This window comes from Benincasa hispida, chromosome 11 (assembly GCF_009727055.1).
Source record: "Benincasa hispida cultivar B227 chromosome 11, ASM972705v1, whole genome shotgun sequence".
Lineage (NCBI taxonomy): Eukaryota > Viridiplantae > Streptophyta > Magnoliopsida > Cucurbitales > Cucurbitaceae > Benincasa > Benincasa hispida.
The window spans coordinates 27757143-27769716 of NC_052359.1; positions in this window are offsets into that span (position 1 = coordinate 27757143).

Here is a 12574-nt window from a genome sequence, read left to right on the forward strand (position 1 = left end):
GGCAACATGGCGAAGACAATATCGGTGGTACGCTCTGGGTTCACTCCAACCAATTTCTTCATTATTAATTGCAGTAAGAATGCCCTTATGTTTGTCAGAAATCAAGCAAATACCCTCTCTTTGGGTAACATATTCACGCAATGCCCACCAAAACCATGACCAACTGGACGAATTCTCACCTTCTACGATAGCAAAAGCAAGGGGAAATATATGTCTGTTTGCATCAACAGATAAGGCTGTCAATAATTTTCCCTTATACTTTCCATATAGATGAGTTCCATCAATCTGGATTAATGGCCTACAATGGTTGACCCTTCTCTTGCAGGACCAAAAGACCAAAAAACTCGTCCAAAAATAGTCGTACCTAGCACATCAAAAGAAAGGAAAAACCCTTCTCTTGAACATTTCTGACGGTACCAACTCAAGATCTTGTTCACCACTACTGTCGTTTTCAAATAATTCATCCACTTCAACATCGATGTCACTATCTCCATCATTTCCAGGTTCAAGAATTCTAAATCTTCAGGACGCATCGATATATTTATTATGTTTTTTTTCAACTGTTATAGTTGACAAAAAATATGTTAATATGTCAACCCAACAAACTCTAATTTCTAAGTTTTCTAAGTTTAAATCAATCATACATAAACTAAATTATACATAAGCTATACATATAAGATTTCTAAGTTTAAATCAATCCAAACAAATAAAAAAAATATAAGATCAACCCAAAAATATACATAAACTAAATCATACATAAAGCTAAATCATACATAAGCTAAATCATACATAAACTAAATAATACATAAACTAAATCATATATAAACTAAATCATACATAACTATACATAAACTAAATCATACACAAACTATATATAAACTAAATCATACATAAAACTATACACACATAAACTATACATAAACTATACACACATAAACTATACATAAACTATACATACATAAACTATATGTACATAAACTATATGTACATAAACTATACATACATAAACTATACATACATAAACTATACATACACTATACATAAACTATACAAAAATGTAGGAATATACCAAACAAAATTCAGCCCAAAAACATGCAAAAACATACATATAAATACATATCAGCCCAACTAGAGAAAGAAATATACCAAGCAAAATTTGGCAGCCAAAAATGTAGGAAAATCGAGCAACACGACCGCTACAATGGAGGATTCGGTGAGGATCAAATGGAGGACTGAAAGTCGAGCAAAATCAAAATTTTGGAAGATTTCGGTGAAATAGAGGCTTCGAAGAGGAAAATCAACGAGATTTTGGTAGGTAGAAGGGAGGAATCGATGGTTTAGGTGAGGGAAAATGATGATAAACAGCGGTGAGGAATAACAATAGGCATTTCAGTGAGGAAGAAGAAGGGGTCAGGTGGAGCTTTTAAGGCGTGGAAGTCGTGTACCCGGTACACGACTTAGGGTAATCGTGTACCTGGTACACGATTCCCTCAATCAAACCTGCATGACTGCCACGCCTGACTGGGCGTGCCAGGTGGCCAGGGAATCATGTACCCGGTATACGATTTAGGCCTTATCGTGTACCAGGTATACGATTTAAACACCTATTTTTGGGAATACTTTCCTCCCAACCTTATTTTTGTCATTATTTATTAAAAAAACATTATTTTAAAAAAAATCATAAGAAAATAAAATATTGTGCAAAAACAACATCCTATGATAACATCCTTTGAGACATACTTTGAGACAACATCAAAACAACTCAGAAACAAGGTCCATTAATCTTAAACAAATATCTAGCCAATTTCAAAACTCTAACATCATATTTAAGTCATAACTTTTGAAGGAATTAGTCATTTTGGGCTAAGTATGTATTTATAATTTTCTTCATTTTTTTCCTCCTATTTTCATCTACACTCTCAGATTTTGTAGATTCCATGTGGACCTTTGAGCTTAATAGTCCTTACGGTTGGCTAAGGTTAGTTTTCTAGTTGAGTGGTTTAGAAGAACACTGTGCATATTGTGAGGATTTGTTCTTGAGTTCCTATATTTAATTTAATTACTCTCTTTAGCTTATATTCTCAAGCAAACATATCTTTGTGTTTGAATTGATGAGTTATAAATGGGCGCATGATATGTAGTTGTTGAATAAATGATTGTGTTAAAGATTTGGTATTGACCATCTTTTTTAAGGATATTGCGGCAGTTGTCCCATGAGATGTTTGTCATCTTGTCCCTTGCCTTGTCCTTCAAGATGTCTTTACGAATGTTGTTTCAGTCTAAATATATTTTCCTTATTTGGAAAATTTTAGGTGTTTATTTTGCAAGAATTCTTTTCTTCTCAGTTTTCGAACTTAGGTTTGTTTACCTTTTTATATCTTGGGTATATATGATTGTTTTGAGAAGGTTCAAGGTTACACTTTGAAGATCTTTTGAGCTATTGTGTGAGGTTGTTTGGAGAAGTGTTTTCCGTGTATGTCAATCCTTGTGATTGTGAAGCTTCCGCTACTGCTGATCTTGAGATGGTCTTCAGATCATGTTGAAACATTCTACTACATCTTGAGAAGAGATTCTCATTCTTAGGGGAAGCTTAAGTTTTATTGAGATAGAGTCTCACACTTATGAGAGCTTAAGTGATCATTCACTAAGTTAACTATGTGTGTGTCACTATAATTGTCATTTATTTACAGATAAGTAAAACGTTGTAACCGCTTAACTTTATTATAGTGAAATTATATTTCCTTGACACATTATCTCAAAACGTAGGTAGTATTACATTGAACTGGGCTACCAAACTTGGTGTTATACCTCTTAGTATTTTTATTTGTGCTTTACTAATTTTCCTTATAATTACTGTAACATTGCATGCAATGTGTTTTGTTGTATGCCAGATAATAATTCTTTCAATTGGTATCAGAGTGGATCCCATTATTTCTAATGTCTCAATATGTGGTTCTTAAATAGAAGAAATCAAAGAAGGTCAATCTACCACACGTTCCTCGGTGCTTGATGGAACAAACTACTCTTATTAGAATGCTAAAATAACAGTTTGTTTAAGTATATTGATCACAAGACTTGAAAAGCAGCTATAACTGGATGGACTCCTCCTCATATTATTGTTTCTGCAGGGATGGATCCCATAGCGGATGTGGTTTGTCGCTTTTGCTTTTTATTTGGAAGATGAAAATTACAGAATTATAGCTAAGCATACAGAGAACATACATGTTGTTTAGGTTAAGCATAGTTGGGACTAGAAAATACATTTGAAGAACTATTCCTCAGCAAATTCTTTTTTGTCACGGTCTCCTCTTCACAACACTGAGATGCTACCAAAAGATCTTCTCTACTGTTCTCTGGCAAGAGATCGGTTTGTGCTAACCTTCTCTTAAAAAGTGAAAGGGAATTCTATACAGAACTTCTCAATTGAATTTTTTTATTAGAGTGGGAGAATTCTTTTAGAGAGAGGGGAGGTAGTTATCCAGCAGCATTAACCCCCCGCAAAATGCAGAGGTATCGTATTTAAGGAGAGAGGGAAATAATTACCCACTCTCTCCACTTGCTCCATTCCCCTATATAATGGGGAGTTTAATTTAATTTAATAATAAATAAATAAAATAATTAAATATCTAATATTTAATTAAATATTTGAATCATATTCAAATATACATTTCTCTCATAATCTATAGTTTTAATATGAATCTCATTCATATTAATTTAATATTTGAATCATATTAAAAAAATATTAAATCTCCCATATTATATAGTTTAATTTGAAATTAACTATAATATATATATATATACACACACACACACACACACACATTATGTTAATTGTATTTAATACAATTAATATATATTCGCTAAATTAATTTGAACACTTCAAATTATTCTTTTAAAACTCTTGGACCTTGTTAGTTCATAGTGAGCCAGTAAGAGGATCTAATGGACCTACAAATTATAAGCTCCAATGATCTAATTAATTAAACTCATTAATTAAATTAACCAATATTCATTATTTATGGAACAAACCATTATTGACCCATTGTTGCACTTTTATGCATTCTAGAACATATTGTGTCCATGGTATAATCATTACACATAAGTCAATCCTTCACAAGTTGTACGTAATTACAGCTGAGTCAAATGTCCATTTTACCCCTGTAATTACCTCTATATTCTTAAGTACCATTGATCATCTAATGAACAATTTATTATAGTCCAACCATAAATTAAGTCCCTCCCGGGCTAGTGAGAGGGTGAGGTCTCATTGTTCAAGTCCTGGAGTTAACACTTAAGGGAACTACTCATCTACTAGGGAAGGAGTGAATTCCATCTCGTAAAATATGTTCCCAACTCCCTATTCAGTCAAGTCCTCAAAATGGTAGGCTTATTAAGTCGACGACTCGGGTCACTCTCACTCATGCAAATCAAAGGATAAGCCCTTATAGGCATGAATTCATAACTAACTCAAGGTTAAGATCAAGATATATATGATCATCATGTGAAATATTAATCTCGTCAAGTTATAGAGAGAGATTAATTATTTCGTGGTCTAGTCTTATACAAACTAATTATAAAGGATACCTTCGCTCACATGAACGATTTGGATTACATCATTTGTAACATTTACAAAGGGGGTCGTATCCATAGTGTTACTGAAAAGCAACTAAAAAGTACTTTTATTACCTCCAAATTTAGAACTACTATTGCTAGCTTTGTTTAGTTTGATGTGGTTTATTGAGTAACTTCAGAAAACTAAGCATCAGGAGCAATTTGTGAGAAAATGATAAAAAAAAAACCGAGGCAAAACTCCCAATTTGAGCAATTACGGGTTGGCTATGGAATTAGGAAGAAACCAAGGATCAAGGGGCAAGAAAGGAGGCAATTTTGGAAGACAATTTTGGAGCCAGGGTTGGACGAGCATTGCAACGCTACTCTCTGATGCTGCAGACCCGAGAGCAATTGGAAATAGGACAGTGTTGCAACGCTACGAACTCTACGTGCAGCTAGCATGATGACAACGTTGCAATGCTGATTTACAGCGAGGGCATTATAAATTCTGTGATGCACCGCCATGTAAAAAAGGAAGAAAATTTAGAGATTTTTAGAAAAAAAAAATTCAAGTTCGTACAGAGGTAAATCAGAGCGATTCTGGGTTGATTGTGACGAGAAGAATTGATCGAGAATGTGCGTTTTTTTGAAGACCAATCCGAAATTTGTGGCGAGAGTCAAGGAGATCGTGATTGGGGTTCGATCCTATTGAGGGGAGATCATTTTTCTACGTTTATATTATTTTTTCTGCCATGATGACTGTGTTGGGTCTTGGAGTCTTTTAGTTTGTAATCTGTACACATTGTTATGAATAAAATAAGAGTTATTTTATTTGGCATTTACTCATATCTAATAAACAAAACTCCATGGTTATTGTATGAAAACTGAAGAATGTATATGAGATATACAAATAGATCATGCCTTAAGTGATAACCTAAATAGGTCTGTAGTATAAGGATTAAGGAGGGATTCTTGATCCTGGTGACACTACAGATACGACCCACTTTGTAGAGGTTTGCAAGTATTGTGAACTACTATAGATGGTAGATCTTGATCATTCATGTGGAGACATGCGAGCGGGGGTGTCCTATACAAAGAGTTTGTATAAGACCGGACCACGAGATGACTATTTTTTGTATATAACGCTGTTGATATTGGAAAGTTACATCTCACCTAAACGACCATAGGTGACATGACCTCAATCTTAAGTGTTTTGGGAATTCCTGTCTTTGAGGGCGGTCTTTTGATTAGTATGGGTGAGACTAGCCAGATTGCCAACTCAACATGGCTACCTTTTTGGGGATTTTTCTGATTTGGGAGCTGGGATTTCAGTTACACAAGATGTAATTCACTCCTTCCCGAAAGCAGGGGTAAGTAGATAGATTGCTCCCTTAAGGGCCGATTCTGGGGCTTGAACATAATGGCCAACTTCTCTTTGGAAGAGAGGAATTGGTCATAGTAGGACTATGACTTATGTTCATTAGAGGAATTAGTAGTACTTAAAGAGTTAGATGTAACTACATGGGCATAATGGTTATTGGCTCAACGGTACTTACAAGCAATCTGGTGAAGGGTTATCGCACTGTTGATTGGTTGATATGGACACATAATATATCTGTAGTAAGGAGAGTTCAGCTGTCAGTCTGTAGTAAAGTGCCTGGTAGTTAACGGATAGTGGATCCCGTGACTAAAGAGTTTAGTCAGTTACTCACGTACCGTTGGAGCTTCGAGCTACAGGTCCACAAGGTTCCCTTGGTAGCTCAATGGATTCAAGTTGAGAATTAGTTCTTGGTGTTGATTTGAAATATTCAAATTAACTAGAGGTAATTCGATTATATATGATATGATCGGTGTGATGTAAAAGATACATCAAGTGGAGGATTAATGTAAATGAGATTTACATTAAGTACCATGAAATAGAAAAAGAGCTATGGTTTATATGTTTCATGAGATGAAATATTAAAACTATAGGTTATAAATATACTATGGTAAGTTGGTTATCATATATATTTATAATAATNATGTTTCATGAGATGAAATATTAAAACTATAGGTTATAAATATACTATGGTAAGTTGGTTATCATATATATTTATAATAATATTAATTATTGGATAATTATCTCTTTTTCTCTAATAACCAATTGAGTGGGAGGTTATTGGTGGTTTCATGGTAACCGTGAGATAAAAGAAAAAATATTTTCCTAATTTTAGGAGATTTGTGAGAGTTTCTATTCTCGGAAACATCTCACGCAAATGCTGTCAAATGTAGATTCACTAAATGATAACTGAAGAGAGACTAGACGATCGTGGAGTGATACTATACCATAGTTCACTCAGTTGGCCTTTAGCTAAACGATCGCAGAGCTTTTGCTAAACGATTGCATAACATTTGTTAAACGATTGGACATCGTCTATACGATAAACTTTGTCCTCTCCCACTTGCTCAATCATTTACACAATTGTTCTTCCTCTAACCAAGTCCACACAGAGCCCACACTTCTGGACTCTGACATCGAGAATACCAAGGTAGCCAATGTGGTGGTGTCGTACTCAACTCGACATAGTTCGAGGTTTTTGCAAGTGGTTCGTGGTGTTCGTTTGGTGGTTGCTGATTGATCGTGATCTTGGAGATCGCTGAGTTCGAGCATTCATGAGTTATAGTCTTGAAGATTAAACGAGCATTCGTAATCAAGGGAGATTGAAGATGAGTCTTCAAAGGTATGTTTATTCTTTCCCTTGATCTTGTTTAAAGCATGTTGTAATTTTGTTTTGCGCATGACCGATTAATTTCCATTTGTGTAGTTGTAAATTTTGTTGTTCAAATACGAGTGAAATTTGGAACGATCGTTCTGCTGCTCATGAAAATCCTCATGTCCGATTTCCTTCAATAGGTATTAGAGCCAAGTTGTTCTGATATTCTAAATTTCACTTCTTTTTTGAACTTCTTTTACAGTCGTGGTATGTTTTCTGCATTTGCGTTTAAGTGTTAAATGCGCTTGTGGATAGCATCGATGAATGTTTACGAGTTTAATTGCCTCTATTTCAAGATTTCTTTAAATTACAAAGTGTTAATTTGTAAGGGCCCCTGTGTTTTTTAGGCATAATTAACTTGCAATCGAGTCTTTAATTCAAAGTGTTTGAGTTAGTTGAGTTGTTCGTGATGAAGTTTCGAAGCATGGAGATGCATTTCTCAGTGAAGAAGAAGACCAAGAGTTGGTCGTGTCGTGTAGCCTCAGGTAAACAAGCATTGTGATTTGGCTAAACGATCGTGTAGATTTTTCTATACGATCGTGTAGTATTTACTAAACGATGGGGTAAACTGTTTGCTCTATCGCACAAAGTTGGTTACTCAATCGTGTAGACGCTGGGGGTAAATGATAGAGTGGGAGCATTTGATGCTCATTGTTTAATAACAGGCGCGCGCTAAATGATCGTGTAGTTAGCATGCTCATCACATAGTCACTTACTACACGATCACGCGGTATGTGATACGAAGGCGCTCACTCAGTGATCGTTTAGATGACAGTGCTTCACCGCATCGATGTCGTTTAAACGATCGTTTAGAGATTGCGTTAGGCGTGGCGCGCTGCACAATCACGTACCTCGTGCTTCATCGCATAGTAAAAGGTGTACGATCATTGCTAAATGATCATTTAGCTCTGGAAGCGTAGGTAAACGATTGAGTAAAATGTTTACTCTTTTGTGTAGACAATTGCGTGGGTTTTTGGTACGCGATCAATGGAGACGCGGACTTTGATCGGATGATTCAAGATTCGATTTTCCTGTTTGAACCGGAGACTCTTTGTTTTTGTAATAGTTAGCTTTTGTTTTGAGGATTTTGATGCAATTTTTCCCGGTTCATCCATTTTTGTTTATTATACATGAGATATATGTGGTTTATATGGCATAGTGTATGACATATAGATTTGAAACCCACCTTAGATTGTGCAATTATTTATGCATCATGTGTTATAAGTGTTATAATATGGCATGATGAAATTACAAGAAAACATGCACATGCATCATGAAATATAAAAGTTATATTTATGCATGCAGTAAGCATATTCATGCATCATCTTTATATTATAAGCATTATAGTATAAGGGTGAATGGAAGCATGTTTTCTTGGTTCGTTGCTTATTTGTATAAGTGTTATATAAAAAGGTAGCAATGAATGAACATTGCATGGAGCATGACACTTAGGTTGTTTATAAGTGTTATGAATGCCTTGTATGTGTTTGTTTTGCGTTGTGAATGGTTTTGGTTGTTTCTGTTATAAGCGTTATATCAAAAATTAGAATTAAAATTAATAAGAAAGAGTTGCATGTGGACTTACGGTGAACTCATGTTTTAAAAGGGTTTTAAAATTGGATTGAGATAGACCTAAGTTCAAGGTTCTAATGGGATTAGCAACCTAGTTTAATCTTTTTTGGGTTTAATAGGATTAAATTGATTGGCATAAAAGATTAAAATTGTATTAAATCTATCTATAAGGGACCTTTTGTCTAAAGCGGGTCTGTCTAGGCTGGGATACTTAAGTTAACGGATACGGAACACCCTTACCTGGGAACCTACCTGGAAAGGTGAATTTGATAGATTTTTTGGAAACATACAATAGTTGGTTAAAGACTCCTTTAAAGAGTTTGATGGATGATGATCAATAGTTGTTTAACTATCCAAGGTAAAAGTTACTCTTAGGCAAACCTAAAAGTCACTTAGTTAAAATTCTTAGCCGTGTTTTTTCTAAGTAAACTAAACCTTAGGTTATAAAATGCTCAATGAGAGGAAGAGATGTATTTGATATGTCAATGATTCCACTCACATTTCTCCTTGAATGTTCATGCTGTGAGATTTATGCTTGACCTCGTGGTGCCCTGGGAGCATCCCCCTTCGAATGGTGTTTGCATGAGTCAATATCAAGGTGGACAGAGAGAGTGTTTATAGTAAGTGAGTGAAGGGTGTGTGTCAACATGTCCTATGGTCTCTATCATTGGTTCGCACCGTGAGATCATTTTGTACTCCCTCGTGGCGCCTTGGGAGCGTCCCCTTTCGGATAGGTTTTGTGCAGTTGGTCAAGATCAAAGTGAACTCCAGTAGTGGATAGAGTCGCTTTAGTTTTTGCCCCAATTGGATTTTTTCCCTTCAGATTGACTGCTTGAGGCGAAACTCTAGGGCCTAAAATGGTGGGTCACATTTACGAGAAATTGTTAAGTAAGTTAATGATTTCTTGACCAAATCAATGATGGCTAGTTGTTATAGGAGCAAGGTTATGTCACATCAACCTCAATAGAATCGAGCAATTGGTGAAAAAGTAGATTTCTAAAGAGTTTAGAAGAAAACTCCTTGTCGGTGTGTGAATCATGCCTCAAAGGCAAGATGGCCAAATGACCTTTTACTGGAAAAGGTTACAGAGCCAAGAAAGCCTGAGTTTGTACATTCAGACCTCTGTGGTCCGATGAGTGTTAGGGCTCAAGATGCGCATGAATTTTTCATCTCTTTCATAGATGAATATTCGAGGTACAAGTATCTCTACCTAATGCAATGAAAGTCTGAAGCCCTTGAAAAGTTCAAGGAGTATAAGGCTGAAGTTGAAAACTTGTTAGGTAAGAAGATAAAAACACTACGATCTGATCGTGGTGGAGAGTATGTAGACCTCCAATTCCAAAACTATATGATAGAACATGGGATTGCGTCTCAACTCTCAGTCCCAGGTGCACCTCAGTAGAATGGTAAAAAAGGAGAAATAGAACCTTGTTGGACATGGTTCAGTCTATGATGAGTTATGCTCATCTTCCAGACTCATTTTAAGGTTTTGCAATGGAGACTACTTGCTACATTCTGAACAACGTTCTCTCAAAAAGTGTTTCTAAAACAACTTTTGAGCTGTGAAGAGGCTGTAAAGGTAGTTTACGCCACTTCCAGATTTGGGGGTGTCTGGCACACGTGCTTGTGGCTAACCCGAAGAAGTTGGATAAGCATTCGAAAGTTTGCCCCTTTGTAGGCTACACCAAGGAAACGAGGAGTGGATACTTCTATGATCCGAGTGAGAACAAAGTGTTTGTTTCTACAAATGCTAACTTCTTGGAAGAAGACCACATCCGGGATCATAAACCACGAAGTAATTAGACTACCGAGGGATCAACAAGAGTTGTTGAATAGATTGACAAATCAACAAGAGTTGTTGAGGTTGATGCATCTAGTCAACCAGCTCAAGAGTTGAGACTACCTTGACATAGTGGGAGGGTTATGAACCCACCGGATTGCTACATGGGTTTAATTGAAGCCAGGAAATTCATTTCTAATTGATGGGGTCGAGGATCCATTATCTTTTAAGAAAGCAATGGAAGATGTTGACAAGGATGAATGGATTAAAGCCATGACCCAGGAGATGGAGTCTATGTAATTTAATCAAGTTTGGGAGCTGATAACGGACAGAAATGAACGTTATTACAATGCCAAGTTAAAAATAATGCAGGATTGCAATAGTAAAATATACAATTATTGCGTCCAAAAGTACTAAGTTCACAACATTGCGATCACATGCCGCTCCATCGCATTAAAACAAGTAAACTTATGTATTTTATGCAGGGAAAATGCATTGACGCAAGGCGAAAATGCGATCCAAAAAAATTATCGACCAACGCATAAGAGATTGCGACCGCAAGGCTATGCAATCGTTTGCGCTCGGGGAAATATGCTCAAGATTGCGACCGCAAGGCTATACGATCGTTTGCGTTCGAAAATTTGCTCGAGAAGATGGCCACATAAAGTCGGCGCATCAAGGTGGGCGCATCTTGGATGAAAGCTTAATAAATCATGATGGGACAGAAAGCTGATGACGGTCGATTCCGAATTAAGTTGACAAGCCGTTAACGACCTACTGTAGCAAATACACTCAACATTTCGGTGACAATTATTCGGCGCATCAAACAGAGAATTAATGCCATCTCATTAGTGCAATCATAAGAGAGAAGAAGCTTTTCACCCTGAAGCTCTATAAATACCGAAGGCCATCAGTTTATTCAGTTAGTTAGTTCGCCCAGTCTTAGAATTCTTGTTCTTAGTTTTCATATACTTAGAAGGTAGAAGCGAGAAAAGGGAAAAAACGTCGGAAGATCGTCCTGGTCAGCTTGAGAGAGAACCCAGGAGGCGTAGAAAAACAGAGAGAGGGCTGACTCTTGCGAGAGCAAGAATATCTTTTGAGTAGAGTAGAGAAGAACAGTGTAAAAGCCTTGGGAAGCAAGAAATTGCTACTAGGCTCTTTATTTTTATTCCGTATTGTCATTCTGTACTTCGATTTTATATATATAGAATGGAACTTGCTTTTCTACATCTGATCACTCTCTGTAAAATACGCATGAGTAGCTAAAATTTTCAATTGAGTTGAGAAGTACTTAGCTAACATGACCTAGGATCTTCATTGCATGCGATCATCTTGTCTTATGTTGCGCCCATCACCCTTTAGAGCTACTCGAGAGAGAGTCTAAAAAATAACCTAAGACTTGAGAGAGCTAGTTAGAATCTAGACTCATAAGAGCAAGATTAAACCTGCATAGGCAAGAGATAGGGACTTAGAGATAAGCTATGCTTGCCAACATGCATCGCATGCACCCTAGAGATAGGTTATGGTAATATGGGGTCACCTTGTATGTGTGTGTGTCATTCGTCATCGCATAGACAAGAATAGAGGCTTAGATATAAGTCCTATAGACATCATCGCATATATCGCATGCATTCTAAACTAGAAGTCGTAGCATTTGCATTGAGAGGTGATTTGCTATTATATGTGTATAGCATGATCGCATATCATGAACGCAATCCTAGGAAGTGTTAGCTAAACCCCTTCTTAACCCGTTCCCCCGCATATTCATCCCATCTCCTGTATTATTAACTCTTTTCTCAAATATGCCGTTTACGTTTTATACTGTAAACAATAAACCAACCAACTCTTTGATTTACTTGTTACCATAAAGTGATCTAAAAATTACCATTGCATAGTGTTTTCCTTAGTCCTTGAGTTC